Genomic DNA, 12,234 nt, shown 5'->3' on the forward strand with positions numbered 1-12,234 from the left:
CACGAATTTTTTTGCTTCTAATAATCAAAAAACAGCTGCAAGCCGTTGTAAGTAGGTCCAAACTGTTTTAAATAGGATAATTATAAAATGTTGCATAATGAGGTAATATCACTGAATTCCTTTATAATAAAAGTACATGGCCGTTAGTTTCAGGATTGTAATTTGGAATAGGAAAAAGTAAAAACGTATTAATTTACAAATAATAATAGAGAAAGATTATAAATAAGCATTGGATGCAAATAACGTAAAATAAAGAAAGATTTTATAGTTACAAATTATTATATAATATTAACAGTTGTATAATATTAGCAATATTATTGTGTTTATTAACAGTTATAAAGTATCTTTATAATCTTTCCTAATTTTATGCAGATGTCAGCTAAAGGAATCTGAATCTTCTTTAATTAAAGAAACGAACAAATATGGTTTTAATGGCTTTAAGGAATACGGCACCAACAACCAGAAACGGTTTTTGACCATTATATTTTAATGTTATAAAGTGATTTTCAAAATTAAAATTTTAAAATAAACCTCATGCCTGCTACCAAGTTTGTCATGTCTGAGACATGATCAATTACATGCATCAGACATATGGCATTTAAAAAAAAATAATTAAAGTGTTCCATCGATTTTTTAAACAAATATTATGATTGAAACTAAAAATCTACTAAGCTGCATTATTCGATTTAATAAATATATAAATATTTTTTAAATAACTACTTATGGTGACAGACGTAGTAAATAAGTACTCAAAAACCTTCTCCGCAGCTATACATAAAGTGTAGGACTCACGTTTATGTTAAAATTCATGTAAAATTTCTAACGCCTTTGAGAAACGATATTTTTCAGACAAACAACGAATGGCTCCGAATCTGAAGATAAACCTAATGATAATAATAAAATTGCTACATGTATAATAAATATTGATTTGTAATAAAATTAGATTCTCGTGTAATAAAAATAATTTATATAGCAAAGAGTGTAAATTAATATTGACTATACCATCAGTGAGCATGAATGAGTTCATAAAAAACTCATGCTTTTAAATTAAATTTCCAACAAAAGGAATTCGAATATTTTTATTGTCAAAATCGATAATTTTTTTTATGCATTTTATATTCAATCCAATATTTTTTTCTTTTATCAGAACCCTAACTTCCATTAAATAAATTATCAAAAAAATCTTACTCAGATTTCATTCTTGAAATATTTTTAATCTTAACTTCTTGCTTAGGAAAACTCTATGACTCTGATTCAAAATATTAGAACATTCATTTTTCACACTCAATGAAAATACATAAAACATTTTTTTTAAGTATTCTTTAATGCAAATATGCAAACGATATTTTTGTATCCAATCTATGTTTAATTAAACTTCTATACTAGCTAAAAGCTTGCTCATTTTTTTAAAAAAAATATCGTAATTTAAAATATTAGAATGCTTATTTTTATTGGTCCAAATTATAAGAATATGTTAAGATAAAATTTGTTTTTAAAAATTAGCAAGTTGCTTATAAAAATTTTCTTTTTCTCGCAGACGATTATTTTAAAACGATTTATTTTCCGTGTTTTACGCTTTGTATTTGTTTTAAAAAGGGACGCTTGCGTGATATTCTGTAAGCAGTAAAACTATGAATTACTGACTGATATTGGCAGGTTAAAATGAACAACGTATAGCCAGCTAAGCCAATTATTTGAATTGTTCTCAATCTAGCGTTTGCAACAGTATCAGAAGAATGGAAATTTTAAAAATAATCGTTGCAATGGTAGCTGAAAGCTTCGACCTGAGACGACAAAAAACTGAAGTCTGTACTTAAAAAAAATTGATTTAGGAATGCACGATATTTGAATAGGAAATGAGAAGAAGAAAAAATTAATGTTTTTAAATCAACAACATCTAAATCAACATCATAAATTTAAGTTTTAATCTCGTAACCAAAAACAAAACCACTTGTGACAGTAAAACAAAACCTTGCAAGAATGAGACAGTGATTAAGATTGTTATGTAGCTTGGAGGTTTGTAAAAAGATATTAACGGAAGTATGTTCTGTGCATTTGAGAGAAATCAAGGCGTTCATGTTAGGAGAATGAAACAAGAAGCATTAAATTATGAATGACTAAAACATTATGAAAAATTAGCAGCTAGTGTGATAATATGGAGTTGAATGAACGAAACTGTACGTGGAAGGGTATGCATCCTCAAGGAAAATGTTGATTTTCAGAAATATATCAAGACATTCTCGAACATTTCATGATTCCATTGACAGAAGATATTTTTGAGGATGATTTTATTTTCCGACAAAATTTAGCTTCCCTCCATGTATCGAAATCAACTACGATTTAGTTGGTACAACGCAAAATTACAGAGTCACCGTTGCCAGTTAATTTACTGGATCTTAATCCAATTAAAAATTAATGGTGGATGGTAAAAAAAGAAAGAAAAAAGAACTGCAAGAAGGTGATCTTACAAGAAAAACTTACTTAGTGAAATATATTTAAGTCTACTTTTGCTAATGGGGACAAAAAAAAAAAAAAAAACTTGAAAATTCTATGCAAGATAGTTTATAAGAACTAAAACTAAAGGCGATGATAAAGAAATATTAAGTATTTTTTTCTCCATTTATAAGTGAATTTTAGAGTTTATAATTAAATATTCTAATATTTTGAATCACGCCAAATTGTATTCTAACATTTGGATTTATTTTCATGAATAAATTTTGTAGTTAATTATGCTTTACTTTTATTTTTTTAATGCTGAAAAATACTGCGAAATACGTAGAGTTGGCTCGCTAAATTTTCAATTCGATTTAAGTAAGTGAAGAACAAATGAATTAAGTAAGAGAATTTTTTACGTCGAATTTTTCAATTATTTTTTTAAGATTTTAGATCAAAGCTGCATTAAGGGAACTTATGCTGATGAATCGTACTAATTTTGATTGCTGTTTAATCAAATTGATGCTTCGATAATCCTTTCTGCATTTGAAATCTTCCATTTGAATCGTTTGCTACGTGAAAAATTAATATTGTTATTTTTTAAATTCTAATTGCAAGAAACAATCACTCGCCAGGTAGATGCAACAATTAGAGGAATCTGGTAAACCCGATTTCGCGGGTGAATTCGGGAGGATCGTCTTTAAGTGACGTCACATACTGGTTGTAACGAATAAAAAAAAGAAACAAATAAAGAAAGAAACAATAATATAAAAAGAAAAAATCGGTCATGCCTTGAAGACGGTCAACCGCCTCGGGCCACTGGCATAAGCTCAAACAACTTATATATATAAAAAACTAGGTGGAGTTTCTTTTCTCTTCTTTACAAGAGGCACTCGGGTAGCTCGAATCACAGGATGATGAGGGCCTTATACGAGCAATGTAGTTATTGTGTTTTATTTTTTTATGTGATTCTTTGCATCGTGATATGATAATATTTTATGCACGTGATAAAGATTGGATTAAATTTGGGCACGAGAAAAAAAAGTGTAAGACGTATTAATTTGACTAGGTATTAATCTTAATAACCTTGCTTACATGCTTCGAAGATATTTCTGTGATTTTTTTTTCCTTCATAATCTTCTTTAATATTGAGTTGTTCCATGCGAAAGGAATTTCTACTTATTTATAAATTTATCTTTCTATGAATAAATAAAATGTTTAAATATCGTAGTTAACGCATTGAAATTATGCAACTGAAACATTCATCTAACACTAAGGAATCGTCTATGACAACGAATAATGTCATTTTTCAAAAATCACTCTAAAATTTGATTAAGTTTAAGTTTGAGGTTCAGTCTCCTACCCCACATTCCCTGAAACCCTCGTGGAAGGACCATAAGGGTTCCGAGAGTTAGGACTTTCTTTTTTAACCCAGTAATCATTTCTTAAACCTGTAATTACATTTATATCCAATAATTATTGATTTAATATTTCTGTTATTTTTATAACATGATTCAAGCAAACTGTATAATCAATAGTATCATAAAAAAACAATGAATACACTTCAAATTTTTAATCAAATTTTTCAATTCAAAGAAAAGAACTAATTTAAAAAAAAAATGCATTTCTCTGACAAGCATTCTTTTTCGTATTCATTTCAACGAAAACCATTGGTCATCTTCTTCATTTTCAGTTTAAGCATTACATCAAAAGTAAATTTAAAACTTGACTAGATGTCGTTCTAGACCAGCGACCTAGTCTTAAGACTGGTATAAATGAAACGTTAGAAGCATTTATTTAATTTATCACGTTAAATATTTTTAAAATGATTTACAGTGATGATTGTTTAAAATGATTTCTCTAAATAATATGTTTACAATAACTGATGAACTTTGTTTATTAAATTGGGATTCCCCCAAAAGAAGGTCTGCCATTTAGGGTTCCATAGCAGGAAAAAATTGGGAACTGCTACCCTGCAGTCTGCAACCGATTCTGAGACGTGATAGTACAGTGGTACTTAGAGGTCGCTGTGAAGGATTCGAATTTTATTACATTTTATACCGCATTAGTGTTGCAGAATCAGTATTGTGTTTATTTAGTTCTGGTAGGCCAATGTCAGCGGACCACTGGACCAGTATTAAGCACTATCTAATTAGTCAGGACCTGAGTCAAAAACCTGATCAATATAGGCACAGAACTGTTGGGGGCACCACTGACGTTTTGTGCCATTTCCAGAATTAGGCGAACTGCGTACTGGCTAAACTTGACCTAACAATCATAAATAACTATTTCAAACTGAAAAATGGGAGATTATTAACAAAACAATAGTTATTTCATGGGCCAACATAGCGTTCAAAGCACAGCCATGAAGGCATGGAAAAAGACTAATTAACTGTTCATAAAGAGAGTAAGATAGAGGCCTGCAGTCCAATTTTGAGTAAAGAGGAATATGTATGAATGTACAAAAGATTTATCACAAACATTACATGGATAAGGTTTTTCTCTCATAGAAAAAAAGAGGGATCATTAATCATTTCAATCAGATTTCCATTTAAAAAAAATATTACACTCATTACACGAATAAGGTATTTTTGCTATATGAAAAAAATATATTTTCTAACACAAGCTGCCTATAATTAAGATTTTTTCCGAAAATGTTCAAGATAGGTTAGAATTTAGCAAGTCTTCAGTGAGAAGGTGTTATCACACACTGCATGAATAAGGTTACTAACCAGTATGAACAAGATAGTACTTTTAAAACGGATTACTGAGCGAAGGATTTATCACTCACACTACGTAAAAAATATTTCACTATGCATAAGATAATGTCTAGTTAAATTGGCTTTCTGTGTGTATGTTTTTATCCTAAACTGTATGAATGAAGACTTTCGCTAGTGTGAACATGAGTGTTGATTTAAATCATATTTCCTTGTTAAAGATTCGTCATACCAACTACATGAAAATTGTTTCTTTTCAGAATGGTGAAGAAAATGTTAATTTAGGCGAGCTCTCTGTTTAAATGCTTTACCACACACATTACATCAATAAGATTTCTCCCCATTATGTTGTGTGCAAGACAATGATGATAAAACCAGTTTTTTTGCGAATGTTTTATTATGCACACTGCACACATAAGGTTTCTCCCCAGCCCAGTATGAACACTAAGCAGATTTCTCAAGATTCATCAAACATTATTCTACATGGAGAAAGTTTCTCCCCTGAATGAAGTAGATAGTTTCTCTCCGGTATGAACAAGAAGGTTTCCATTTATAGTTTTCAAGAAGAATTTTTCATCACTTTCGTTGAATAAATAAGGATTTTCTTCAGTTTGGGCACCTAACTGCCTTGGTCTGTTAAACGTTATCATTCCAGACTTTCTCTCTTTTGGTTTCGACTTGCAATTTTGAACCTTCAAGAAGGTTAAATCTTTGGTGGTATTGTCCAACCATCTCTTTTTCGTTCTTCCTCTTAGTCTCGAGTTTAAAGTTTCCGATTTTATCTTCCTATTTTCACCCTATTTTATTCACCCTATTTTCACCCTATTTCACAAGCTGTTTCAATGTGAAATTTTTGGGAGGGCTAAAGAAGGGAGGCAAAATTTCTACATTTCGAGGAAAAATTCAACATTTTGGTTCCTTAAATTCCAAGTAAAAAATAAGTTGAGACTTGTTTGAGTCATTTTTTAACGGTAGGCTTATAGATCAGAGAATATGTAAAACCAATTTTGTCTATAACTACATTACAGCAAGTGAGCTAAAAAAAACGGAGTTTACAGATTTAAGCAGTTTTTTTTTCTTCCTTTCGGTTAAAAAGAAAAAAAAAAAGCTGGCTTTTATAAAAAAAAAAATGTGCCACAGGTTCTGGGTTCGATCCTCGGGCCAGGCAAGGTTGACTCAGTCTTTCATCCCTTCAGTGGGTCGATAAATGAGTACCAAGCATGCTTGGGAACTAAACACTGGGGTTTCACGTTCGGCTGACCACCTAACATCTGCTCCTGCTACCCAGAGCCCAAGGTCAAGAAAATTGAGATGGGTACAGTTGGCCTTGGCCCTCTATGGGCTGTCGCGCCACTGAGTTTAGTTTAGTTTTAGATAATGTAAAAGAACCTTGATAGTATTAATTATTACATGGTATGATTTGATGTTCTGCTGTTTCCTCCATAATCTATTAATTTTGCACTTTCAAAATTAATAGATTATGCAAGAAACAGCTTTGCATTTTAGAAGCATTGAAAACAATAATTTCAAACAACTAGAAATTATAATAATCAATTTACCAATTTCACAACCAAGTATATTTTTATTATTATTTTTAGAAAAAAAAAATCTTACAGTAATGGAAAATTCCTGATAAAAAGATTTAGCTCAGTTCTTGAAAAATGTTTTTGTTGCAATGTAAAACACAACTATAGAATGAAGTGGAACGTGACTGCAGTATGTTTTAAAATGATTTTAGGCTGATGTTAAAGTAAATAGGATGAATTGGCGCATCAAATGCATCACTATATATAACTATTTCTTAATAAATACTTTAAAGAAATTGGATAAAATAACGGAAACACTTCTATACTAACACATTTTTTCATATTTCTCAACGAATACTAAGAAAACTTTAAAAGTAATAAAGTTTGGAAGTATTTAAGTTATAAAAAAATAACATATTTTAAAATTGTTAACTTTTTAAAAAATATTCAGAATAAAAAATTATACAATTACTTTTAACAACTTACCACTGAATAATTATAAAAATACATACATTTTTAAAGAAATTTTTAATTTAAATATTCTCAAAAAAAAAAAAANAAAAAAAAAAAAAAAAAAAAAAAAAAAAAAAAAAAAAAAAAAAAAAGATTGATATTTTTTTTTATGAAAATTGAAAAGTAGAAAGAAAACAGTTAGTTCATTATATTAGTAGGTTAAATTAAAATTAAAAAGAAAAAATTTTAAATTTGTTAATAACATAAAATATTCAATATGTGAAACTAAGAATATTTCTCAATTCTTTAAAGCTAGGGAAAAAACTTCATTTTAACAGTAAATAAATTTTTAAATCGTTCGAATCATGATTGAATGCAAGAATGAAAAAATTGCATGTATTCACAACATCCTTGAGGATGATCCGAAGACATACCATCACAATTTTGATCCTCTGCAGAGGGGATGGCACCCCTGCTTCGCTAGTCCAACGACCTGCACACGAAGTCGAGCACTTTACGGTAGAACAGTTTAACGAGGACCCTCCGCACACCCTCGGTCCTTACGCAGGCTGATCCAAATGGTCACTCACCCGCACACTGACCGCAGCCAGTGACGCTTGACTTCGGTGATCTGCTGGGAACCGTGTCTTAACGATGAGTCCACTGAGGGACTTGTAGTAAAGTATAAAGATAAAATAAAAATCTTTTCCTCAAGGGCCATTCACACTGCATATGAGTTCGGAGATACGAGTTTGGAGAGTTTCTCGCGAATAAATATATTTCAGCAATCAGGTTCTTGCTTGTATCTCCGAATTCGTGCACGCGAATTTTCAGTATACAGCGGAATAGTTCTTTAAACCTGTAGACGAGTTTATCGAGTTTTCATTCGCATGAGAAAAAATCGCAAGAGTAAGAATGGTTCCCAAGAGGTTTAAAAGAGAGATTAGAGGCCAACGAAGTTTTAAGCAACTCAACTCGCGATGTGAAAGAAAAACCCATAACAACTCAGCAGATGACATGTTTGTTTGTTTACCGGATATTTTGAATTTTCCGCACTATCAAAATAATGATAATTCTAATATAATTAAATTTTTTCTTCTGTTAAATATGATCTGAATTTCCATTCCATTTTGCTGTTTTATTCTAGATCTTTTAAATATGGATACGGAAGGTTTAGTTACTGAAAAACTTTTGTGTTGGGAAAATGAAGTGGATCCTTTGGCACCGCTTACAGAAAAACAATTAAAACTTATTCGAGCCATATCTGAAATTTCTAATGATAGAGGGAATTTAATTGAGGTACACAAGGATTTGAAAAATTTTAACAAATTTGTTTTCTACTACTTCCATTTTGAGTACATAGGTTATAAGATACGTTCATAATTAATATCTTTAAAAGAATACATTAAAGTTTATAAAACAAGGAAAAAAATAACAAATGTGATCTTTAAGTTTTTGTAGGTAAACTAACCAATTAAAGTTTTGTAGAAACCTAACTTTTATAATTAGATTTTAATAAACAATATTGATCATTATTATATAGTTACATATTATTCATAAGTAAATCATAATGTCTAAAGTTAAAAAAAAGTTAGGCAGTAAATGAAAAGAAATTACATAAGAAATTACTGAGAATGTTTTCTCAGTTATGATGATATATGCTAATTTGTGCTGGAAACTACTGAAGTTACCACTAACATGTTTCTTTTATCATTATGGATAATAAGGTGACACTTTTTAGTTAAAACTGTCAGGATGAGTATGCTGATTTTTTTAGATGACATGTTTATAATATCCTTATTTTTCAAGATGACTACAAACTCAATCAGACTTGTAGANCACATGGACAAAGTTTCTCTCCTGAATGAAGAAGATAATGTGTGTTTAGATTAATTTTTTGAACCAGAGTGTCTATTTAAATGAGTTTTTCGTGCGAATGCTTTGTCACACACACCACACATGTAACGTTCTTCCTTCTAGTATGAATAATAAAATGCCTATTCAAACTTACACACCACTGCATGAACGAGGCTTTTCTCCAGTATGAACTCGAGAGTGCTTATTTAAACTACATGTACCGACAAACAATTTACCACATATACCCCATGAAGGAAATTTCTTTCCGGTATGAACAAGAAGGTTTCCATTTAAATAAGCTTTCAAGAAGAATTTTTCATGGCTTTCGTTGAATAAATAAGGATTCTCTTCAGTTTGGACACCTAACTGCCTTGCCTGCTAAACATTATCATTCCACAGTTTCTTATTTTTGGTTTCGACTTCCAATTTTGAACCTTCGAGAAAGTTAAATATATTTGGTGGTATCGTCTAACCATCTCTTTTCCGGTCTTCCTCTTAGTCTGGAGTTAAAAGCTTTCCAATTCAAAAGTTTTCTTGGATTTCTATTGTTATTTAATCTTTCAATGTGCCACCACCATGACTTTTCACTGTTATAATTTTTCTTCTTATGATGCTTAGCTAAAGGAAAGTTTTTGGGGCTAACGATTTATTTTAATAAGCTTAGATAAGCAAGGTAAAGGGGCGATCAAGCAATGGAAAAAGCTTTAAATTTTAGAAGCATTAACACCCTATTTTAGCCCACCAAAAAATTTCACAAGCTGTTTCAATGTGAAATTTTTGGGAGGGCTAAAGTGGGGATAGGCAAAATTTCTACATTTCGAGGAAAAATTCAACATTGTGGTTCCTTAAATTCCAAGTTAAAAATATATTGAGACTTGTTTAAGCCATTTTTATCGGTAGGCTTATAGATCAGAGAATATGTAAAACCAATTTTGGCTATAACTACATTACAGCAAGTGAGCTAAAAAAAACCGGAGTTGACAGATTTAAGCAGTTTTTTTTCTTCCTTTCGGTTAAAAAAAAAAACTGGCTTTTATTATTAAAAAAAAAAAAAAAATGTGCCACAGGTTCTGGGTTTGATCCTCGGACCGGGCAAGGTTGACTCAGTCTTTCATCCCTTCAGTGGGTCGATAAATGAGTACCAAGCATGCTTGGGAACTAAACACTGGGGGTTTCACGTTCGGCTGACCACCTAACCGGAACATCAGCTCCTGCACCCCAGAGCCCAAGGTCAAGAAAACTAAGATGGGTACAGTTGGCCTTGGCCCTCTATGGGCTGTCGCGCCACTGAGTTTAGTTATAGATAATGTAAAAGAACCTTGATAGCATTAATTACTACATGGTATGATTTGATGTTCAATTTTGCACTTTCAAAATTAATAGATTATGGAAGAAACAGCTTTGCATTTTAGAAGCATTAAAAACAATAATTTCAAACAACTAGAAATTACAATTATCAATTTACCAATTTTACAACCAAGTATATTTTTATTATTATTTTTAGGAAAAAAAATCTTACAGTAATAGAAAATTCCTGATAAAAAGATTAAGCACAGTTCTTGAAAAATGTTTTTGTTGCAGCAATTTAAAACACAACTATAGAATGAAATGGAACGCGACTGCAATGTTTTAAAATGATTTTAGGCTGATGTTAAAGTAAATAGGGTGAATTGGAGCATCAAATGCATCACTATATATTAACATTTTAACTATTTGTTAATAAATACCTTAAAGAAATTGGACAAAATAACGGAAACACTTCTATACTAACACATTTTTTCATATTTCTCAAAGAATACTAAGAAAACTTTAAAAGTGACAAACTTTGGAAGTTTTTAAGTTATAAAAAAATAACGTATTTTAAAATTGTTAACTTTTTAAAAAATATTCAGAATAAAAAATTTTAGCGGAGCATCGTTTATACGACGATCACTTATACGACGTTTACATTTATACGACGTTTTAGTGTAGTCCCAAATCATTCCTCTTCATTTTAATGTAAAAATATATCGTTTATACGACGCACGGAATCGGTTATACGTCGGTTTTTAGATTTTGTTCACGCTTACTTAATTTTTTATTTTTTCTTGCTTATTTTAAAAAAGGGCGGAATTTGCCAACATGAGTGATACAGAAAAGGGTGCCAACAAGAATGCTTGGATGACGATCGTAATTTTTGCTAGATGACTGAAAAAACTTGACAATGTTATGAAGAGGGAAAAAATAAAAATTTTGCTATTCATCGACCAATGTCCAGCGCACCCATCGATACTAATTATTTTGGAAAATGTAAAAGCTCTCTTTTTTCCTGCAAATTGCACAAGTGCGCTTCAGCCATTAGATTTGGCCGTGATTAGAAATCTAAAATTGCATCATAGAAAGCAGTAAGTTCAACTCGCTATTCAAAGCATTGTAGAGACTAATAGCAAGAAAATATAATTAAAGGTAACATACATTCAAATTGCTCACTGCAATTTTTCTTCTTTGGTTATTTGTTTGTTTTGCTTTGTCTAATTTAGAAATTTATGTAAATCAACACGTTAAACATTAAAATTAACTGAAAACAGAGTTAGTTTCAGTTTTAGAAGTAAAAATCGATTATACGACGTTATCGTTTATACGACGTTTTTCGGTGGTCCCTTCGGCGTCGTATAAACGATGCTCCACTACTTTTAATAACTAACCACTGAATAATTAAAAAAACACATTCAGTTTTAAAGAAATTTTTAATTTAAATATTCTTAAAAGAAGAAAAAAAAAAGATTAAAATTTTTTTTTTTATAAAAATTGAAAAGTAGAAAGAAAACAGTAAGTTCATAATATTAGTAGGTTAAATTAAAATTAGAAAGAAATTTTTTTAAATTTGTTAATAACATAAAATATTCAATGTCTGAAACTAGGAACATTTCTCAATTCTTTAAAAAAGAAAAAGCTAGGGAAAAAAATTCATTTTAATTGTAAATAAACTTTAAAATCGTACGAATCATGATTGAATGCAAGAGTAAAAAAATTGCATGTATTTTTAATATAATATTGTTATAAAAATCTATTTAGCATAATCAAAATCTTAAAGATGACAGCACGACACTAGTTTTTAATGATATCTAAGAAACGTAGGAACTTATTGGGACGGCCTTGGCCTGTCTTAGGCTGTAGTGCCTAAGAAGAAGAAGAAACGTAGGGATGGGCATGTCAGGTACACAGCTTGATCCAATCTCTTGAGTAGTGCTTTAATCACGATTGTAGTA

The sequence above is a fragment of the Parasteatoda tepidariorum genome, chromosome 4, assembly GCF_043381705.1.
Source record: "Parasteatoda tepidariorum isolate YZ-2023 chromosome 4, CAS_Ptep_4.0, whole genome shotgun sequence".
NCBI classification, from domain to species: domain Eukaryota; kingdom Metazoa; phylum Arthropoda; class Arachnida; order Araneae; family Theridiidae; genus Parasteatoda; species Parasteatoda tepidariorum.